This window comes from Oryctolagus cuniculus, chromosome 5 (assembly GCF_964237555.1).
Source record: "Oryctolagus cuniculus chromosome 5, mOryCun1.1, whole genome shotgun sequence".
NCBI lineage: Eukaryota > Metazoa > Chordata > Mammalia > Lagomorpha > Leporidae > Oryctolagus > Oryctolagus cuniculus.
Window position 1 is genome coordinate 37,060,384 of NC_091436.1, and position 8,124 is coordinate 37,068,507.

Genomic DNA, 8,124 nt, shown 5'->3' on the forward strand with positions numbered 1-8,124 from the left:
CAGGATTATTTTTTAGTATTCTCTGTGAAAAAAAATTATGTCTAAATTTATTACCTCTTTGTTTTAGTAACATTAAATAGAAACTTTAATTCACAAGATTTTAGAGTAAATTTTGTAAAATAATGCAAGTGTAAAAACCATTAGTGGCAACAGCACTCGCTAAATACTGACATCTGACTGTGTGAGAGATCAAGTTTAGCAGCTTTGAGGTATCTACTTCAAAAAATGAAGGTATATGGAAGGAAAATAAGTCCTTGGCACTCAGGTCAACAGAACTTCTACTTAGAGAACTGGCGTTCAGCCTTACCTAACTAAAAAAGAATGTTGTCAAGAGTTGGATTTCAAAATATGTGGGCTAAATTGTAAGACATAAACAGGGTATTTATATGTACACAAAGAATTTAGGAAAATCCATAGCCAGGAGACATGTAATTCAAACTGAAATATTTACAGCCTTTCCTCCTCTCTCTCTCTCTCTCTCTCTCTCTGTCCCTCTCTCTAGGTCTTCTGATTAAACAATTCATCAAGAAGATAGATGGCAAGCCTTTGGGTAGTCATGCCTAAAAGGTCAGAAGATGCTGGCCAGAAGAAGGGAAAAAAAGAGAAAGAAACAAAAACAAACAAGGGACTTGAAAGTACTGTGAGAATCCAAAGCCTGGCACTAGATTTGGCAACAGGTGAATTTTCTTTGGAGGGTATTAATTTTGTAAGTCAAAGCTATTAAAACCTGACTTCCCGTTTCACGTCTGGAAGGCATAATGCACGGGCCTCCTGCTCCAGTTCTCCCTAGGGGCTGTATTTTATCCAACTAGTCCCACTCCCTTCACAGACTCATATTTTAAATGCAAGATCTACTGGCCGACACCATTCATTTAGTCTTGCCACATACTGTGCGGAAGTCTATGTCAATGTTAATCTGGCCTTCCCGGATGAGTATACATGCCCCTACTAAATGCATAAAACCACGGTTCCCAAAAATGCCTCATAATACTTTTAAATTTCAGGAAAATGTCCAATATCCTTTTCCCGCAAAACTCAGTTGGAAATAGACTAATTGCCATTCATTTATAAAACAGGCAGTCACCACCCTTTATTTTCTGCTTATTCCTTTAAGATGTTTGACTCAGAATCCTTTGAGCACACTGGGATCAATCCATCACATTTTCTTAACATGTAGAGTCTCCTACTCTTTATCCTAAAGGATTGTCTTCCACCTTTTCCATGTTTCCTCTTAAACCTCAATTCCTAATATATTCTGTCTCATCAGTGCCATTGAAGGGGATTAATCAATGACCCTTTCTGATCACAATCCTTCTGCTTGTGTCCCAACTCTCAGCCCCTCTTACCCAATCTCCCTTCTCTTTCCTATATCATTCATTCTTCCCCTCCCCTTCTACTAACTATTATGTAAATAAAACCACTACTCTTCTCATCTTTCAAAACCCTCTCTTGAAACCACTTATCCCCTAAGGTACTGCCCTTTCCCTCTGCCTGCTGTCACAAAACCCCCAGGAGTACTATTTACAGGGGATGCCTCCAATTCTCTCCAGCCATTCTCTCTTCAGCTCATTTCACATCACCACTCCACAAGGACCTGCTTTGGTCAACAGTGCCAAGAACTTCCACACTGCTAGGTCCCACGATCATTCCTTGCTCATCATTTAATTGTTCAGTTGTCAACATCTGATGTAAATACTGCAATGTCCTGAGATCATGTTTCCTCCCTCACTTAACCCAGCTCTAAGACGGGACTACTTTTCTGACTTTCCCTGACCCATCTATTTCTTCTCAGTCTCCTTTCTGGGTCTACGACCTCTCCCAATTGGCAGTTCCTCAAGACCCCATTGTAGGTGCTGTTCTCTGAGGTTACCTGACCTCTAGGTAATTTCATTCAGGCTCATGGCTTTAGTATCCTGTGTTTGCTTAGCACTCCAAGATTTGTATTTCCACCCTGACCTCTTCCCTCACAAGCTGCGCACTCGACACCTACCGTGGGTTGATACGTATCACAAACTGAACTGCTAAAAACTGAGTTTCTCCACAGCCAACTAAAAATTGTGCCTCCCATACTCTTTTCTACCACAGTAAATGGCAACGCTATCTGTCTATTGGCTCAGGGCAATTCATCCTGTAATCTTCCTTTGCTCTCCCATCTTAAATACAACAGGAAGCTCCGCTGGATTTAGTTACGAAATATATCCAGAAACCAAGCAGTATTTACCACCTCACCTGCTATTATCCTGGGTCCACATCCCTATCACAATCATTTAGCTTACTGCAAAAAATGCCTAACTAGTCTTCCTATTTGTACCATTCTTTATTCACTCTCCACTCAACACAGCTGACAGAGGCCCTTTTTAAAACACAATGTGTTATGGCCGGCGCCGTGGCTCACTAGGCTAATCCTCCGCCTAGCGGCGCCGGCACACCGGGTTCTAGTCCCGGTTGGGGCGCTGGATTCTGTCCCGGTTGCCCCTCTTCCAGGCCAGCTCTCTGCTGTGGCCCGGGAGTGCAGTGGAGGATGGCCCAGGTGCTTGGGCCCTGCACCCCATGGGAGACCAGGAAAAGCACCTGGCTCCTGGTTCCTGCCATCGGATCAGCGCGGTGCGCTGGCCGCAGCGCGCCGGCCGTGGCGGCCATTGGAGGGTGAACCAATGGCAAAAGGAAGACCTTTCTCTCTGTCTCTCACACTGTCCACTCTGCCTGTCAAAAAAAAAAAAAAAAACACAATCACAATGTGTTATGTCACTCCTCTGCTCAAAACCTTGCAATAGCTCCTTTTGTCAAAGTGAAAAGCATAGTCCTTACAACAGAATTCAAGGACTCCTTCTCATTCTTGCTCCCTTTACCTGTTACCATCACTTAATTGCTGGGTACAGTACTATTCTACCACTTTAACTGTATCATGATTTATCTGAAGCGAAAACTTTCCATTTGGCTATCTTTGATAAAATCTTCATTTCAGAAATGGAACCAAGTGAAATCTTTCATTACTAGACTTGTGTTCCGGACATCTGCCAAGTTAAGGCTGCTGGTTGCTAATACCAGCATAGCTCTGACATGTAGAGCACCTTTTCTTGGAAGTATATTTGGATGACTCAAAAAGTTCATGAAGAAATGGAAAAGCTAAGTTTACTCTGCTGCAGAAAACATTCGAAACCAATGCATAGTGTTTGCATAATGTCATTTTCCTTAAACTTTTTGAAGACCCTCAAATTTCCTAAGAAAATTCTACAGAAGAAAGAAACAACAAGCAGCCCTCCACAATCTTTAAAATTTAGTTAAATGGTACTCTATGATCAAATTGCATGATAATGACACTTTGTTAACTTTTCAACTTGTGTTTTTCTCTAATTATTGGCACCAGGATTCCTACCTTCTGTGAACTTCTTGGCAAAAACCACATGTGATGTTTCTTTAAAGAGAGTCCATTACATCCTCTAGATTTGTTTCATTCACTTTTCAAAATTGGGAGGAAAAATCATTTATAACAAAATTAGAAGAAATTGAAGACAGCGCCATTGGCAAAGAATTTCTTAGTGACCTACTTCTTGTTTCTGAATCTGAAGTCTCATTTCTTTAAATAAAGCACTGCTAAAGCTAACCGCTGTTGAATCAGGCTTTGGGTGGTAGCTTCTACCCAAAAGTGGCTGGGCCTGCTCTATGGTCACCAAAACTCTTCCTGTACCTCCGCATGACACTGCCATGCCCCTTGCACTTGGATCCAGTTGTACGGCTGGGTCCTCCTGTGTGATTTTATTCCACAATTCAGGCTGAAGCACTAAGAAAACTCTCATGTGATTTCCTCCATGCCCTCACTTTCTGGCTGGACACAGAAGAGCTAGCAGAAGATGCTGGGTCCTAAAATATAGCAGAGTAAGTCTGGATTCCTAAAGAACCACAAGGCAGACTGCTCACTGGCCAGGAACATCCACTTTGGATCTGGTGTAAGACAGACTTTTACAGAGGCAGCCCAGTGAGATTTTGGAGTTTATCATAGCAGTCATTGTTACCTATCTTAAGTAAAACAGTACTAGCAGCTGTGCCCTCAGAGGTAACTGGCATATAGTCCTATCCAAGGCATGTCCTCCAGGTGTCTGGCAAGAGTGCATACAAAACAAATAAACAGCACAACATCCAGAAAAACCGACTTTCATCTGTTTTACTCAATGACTACCACAGCACGGCAGAAGTAAATTAAAGTTTCCCAGAACTAAGGAAAGAGTTTTTACATACAAATTGAAATGATGTGGAATGTAGCTGATTAGTGAATAAGAACCTTTCTTCATTCTTTAAATCAAAGTCGAATTGAATTTTCGCCTTTATGCTCCCAACAGCAATCAGGCTAGTATTTCAGAATCTTTTTCCCAAGAAGAAAGACAACAAAGAGCAGCCCCACACCTGGACCCAGTGGCTTTGATTAGTGTCTGGCCTGTGAAGACGTGCAGACCCAAATGTCTTCTCAGAACACAGAGACGGAGTGCAGCTTCTGATTTCAGTTGCCCTAGAGAAAGGAAGGGCTGCATCCTTGTTCTACTGCATGTGGGCTACCGATGTTATTTATATGTTATTTGGCTGTTCTGAACCTCCAGTTTCCTCAGTGTAAAAAGAGAGGGATAAAAGGACATATTTCATAGGGATATTCTAAGAATTAAATGAGGTGTGACAGGTAAAGGACTCCGACACAGTGTTTGGCACATAGTAAGGAACTCTGTAAGTGGTGGCTATTTCCTTATTTCAGCACCTTATATGCAAAATATCCAAGGTTCTAAGATAAACTTCTTTTTAACATCATCCATCCTTTCAATCCATCAGAAAATTAAAAACAGTAAACCTCCTCCAGTATCGGAATGATGTGGTTTTGAACACATGAGGAGAATATTATGTAAATATGTTTGGACACAAAAGATGCTTCAAATATTTAATAAGAGGTCTTCATAAAGATTTCCCCACACTGAATGACAAAGATGAACAAGGAGTTATTCCCCCCCACACACTTTATGATCATGACCAAATGACTCAACACATGTGAGAACAGGTTCTGAAGACTGCCTACACAAGTGTATTTGATAATTTTTTTTCCGGGGCCAGCCCTGTGCCACAGCGGGTTAACACCCTGGCCTGAAGCACCGGCATCCCATATGGATGCCGGGTCGAGTCCCAGCTGCTCCTCTTCTGATCCAGCTCTCTGCTATGGCCTGGGAAAGCAGTAGAAGATGGCCCAAGTCCTTGGGCCCCTGCACCCATGTGGGAGACCCGGAAGAAGCTCCTGGCTCCAGGCTTAGGATCAGCACAGCTCCAGCCATTGCGGCCAACTGGGGAGTGAACCATTGGATGGAAGATCTCTCTCTCTCTCGCTCTCTCTCTGCTTCTCCTCTCTCTGTGTTACTGACTTTCAAATAAATAAATAAATCTTTAATTTTTTTTTTCCTTTTGGTTAGGAATTGATTTCCAGGAGCCAATCAACTAAAGGAAGATGGTGACCCTTCAGTTACTGCATCATCAAGAAATGGTGTAGGTGAAGGGGTCTGGGACAGAGCAGTGATACGGGGCAGGTTGGGCACTCAAGAGACTTGGAGTAACGGCTAACAACCAATCATCATGGAAACACATCAGTACCTGAATGGCTATCGTGGTGCCTGTCCAGTGATTATCAGCTGGACTTAACTTGCCTCATATCCCCCAAAAATGGGGAAATTAACTTAGAATTCTTAGTACTTATCTCTCATTTGCTACCCTACTGACCTTCCCCTTTGTTATTACTAGAAAATTCTTAGTTATAAAGCACATGAGACATAGTCCTGTTGCTACACATATACATGTATCTTTCAAAATTAGTAGAAGCCCAAAATATAGTTAGTGCTCAACTATTCATGTACAAAACAAGTTATTTCTGAGCTATGCATATCAGATAAAGGTTAATAAACCTGAAATAAAAGACTTTCTGCATTCATTTGGTTCCAGTTTTCCCCATAGGCAGACAGTCACTGAGAATACAGTTTCATTTTATGAGGTTCTGAAAAAACCAAAAAGACAGTCTCCTGTCAACCAATCCCCTAAAACATATTGGCTATTCAATGTTGCATTCTCTGAGACTTGTCTCCTCTTCCGAAAAGTGAAAAAGACCAAATAATTTTGGAAGTACTTTCCAGATGCAATGTTCCGAGATCCTACCTTGAAGTTGAGATCTTCAATCACAGTGAATCACGTGGGCAGCCAAAGGAGTCTAGTGAGACTGTATCCAGTGTTGGAACCCTGATGCAACATCTGCTTGACCATCTCCATTGAAAGAAAATTTACTGCTGCCTGATGCAGTACAATCAAACTTCTACCATCTATTTGCAATAGTAGGTTCTTCCTTATAGTAGAGTTCTCCAAGGAAGCAGAACAAATTTCAAATATATAACTGGTTGTGTGTGTGTGTGTGTGTGTGTGTATAAAATTGGTTTGGGGTATACACATATACAGAATGCATGAGTACATATTTATAGTGTCATGCAATGATGGAGGCTGAGAAATACCAGGCTGCCATCTGCTAGCTGGAGACTCAAGGAAGTCAGTTTTAGAATTCTGGTCTGAGCCCAGCAGACTGAGAAACTGCAGAGTCATGGTGTAAATCCAATCCAAGGGCAATAGAAGATGAGATGAGATGTCCTTACTCAAGCAGATAAGCAAAAAGAGTCAAATTCCTTCTTCCTCCACCTACTCAGGCACTCCACAGATTGGATGCTGCTCTCCCCAATCTACTTTACTGACTTCTCAGACACGAATATAGATCTCAACTAGAAATGTACACACACACACACACACACACACAGAAATAATGGGCACCCTGGGCACAGCCAAGTTAACAGAAAATTGACCATCGTACTTTCTAAAATTGTTATGTAGAGATTGTGAAAATGAAACATTCTATGTAAGTATACTTCTCTGTTAGTATTACTATGTTGAATTTAACAATTCTCTAAACAAACATTAAAATACAGTGTATGTAAACAATCTAGCTTTTGCCTGTTGCCATAGCTGAGGAGAGTGGACATCAATTCTTGAGTTGTGCAGTTCTGAACTAGACCCTATGTATTTCTATGTTCTATTTCTACGCTGATCTTCCTGTTAAGCAAATGTTCTAAGGTGTACTCATGTTCTTGATATCTATGTCTGCATTTTCATGTGGATTTGGGGTTGATATACTTAAAGAATGTGTAAAATTTATATGACATATATATTCAAAAAGGGTAATATTCAGATATTTTCAAAGGATCATCACATTGACTCAAATGTAGTATTACCACTAGCACTTACTAATAATATATTTGAAACAATCACATTAATAATATGTAAGGGAGCTCTTATAAACCAGGTTATAAGATAGCAAGTTTCATTTAGTTAAACTCTGTGAATAATATTCACTTTAAACTTTTATTTGCCATAGCTGTAAGTATCATAATACTATATAAACGAAGTTCAAATCCTTACTCATTTTAATCATAAACTTACTAGTGTTCCAGGAATTGGAATTTACCTCATTGACTCTATACTTTCAAATCAGCTTGAATTATAATTCCTTACAAGGTTTTCTTACAGCAAACAATATATTTAATATTTTGATTCTAGGAAGGCATACAGACTACACACAATCACTACACAGTTAAGCATAACATACGTATGCATAAAATGAGGAGTTGTGTTTGTATTCATAAACTTCACAAACACTACTGGGAACAGACCTAAGAACTACTGTATTTCAGAATAACCTTGATCTATGACTAGATCAAGGCATTTAAAATACATAGGAGTGCCTATCAGGTAAAAGGAACACCCTGTGCAAAGCAACAAAACAAACTGCTATGTACAGCGTGCTTCCATTTCCTGACCAGTAAAACAGAAGTAATACCATGTAACTGTTCTGCCAGATAGGGCAATTGTAGCCACCAGAAGAGAAAAAGTGCAAAAGAATATACCACTGAAACCTTAGCAAGTAACCAACAGGCATGAAGAGGTTAGAAGAGTTGCAACCAGGGTTGCTATCCATCATGTGAGTTTCCATTCTTATTTGAATGTTAACCTGTCTAAATTTCATAGTCAAAAAAAAAATTCAAGCCAGAATTTTCTTGAGAACAAACT

General features: G+C 40.4%; 1 long non-coding RNA gene across 3 annotated transcripts in view; it reads right to left on the minus strand.

Annotated features, from left to right (window-relative positions):
* LOC103349888 (uncharacterized) overlaps nucleotides 1-8,124 on the minus strand; it is an 85,159-nt gene that overhangs the window by 26,657 nt on the left and 50,378 nt on the right. The window lies entirely within an intron of this gene.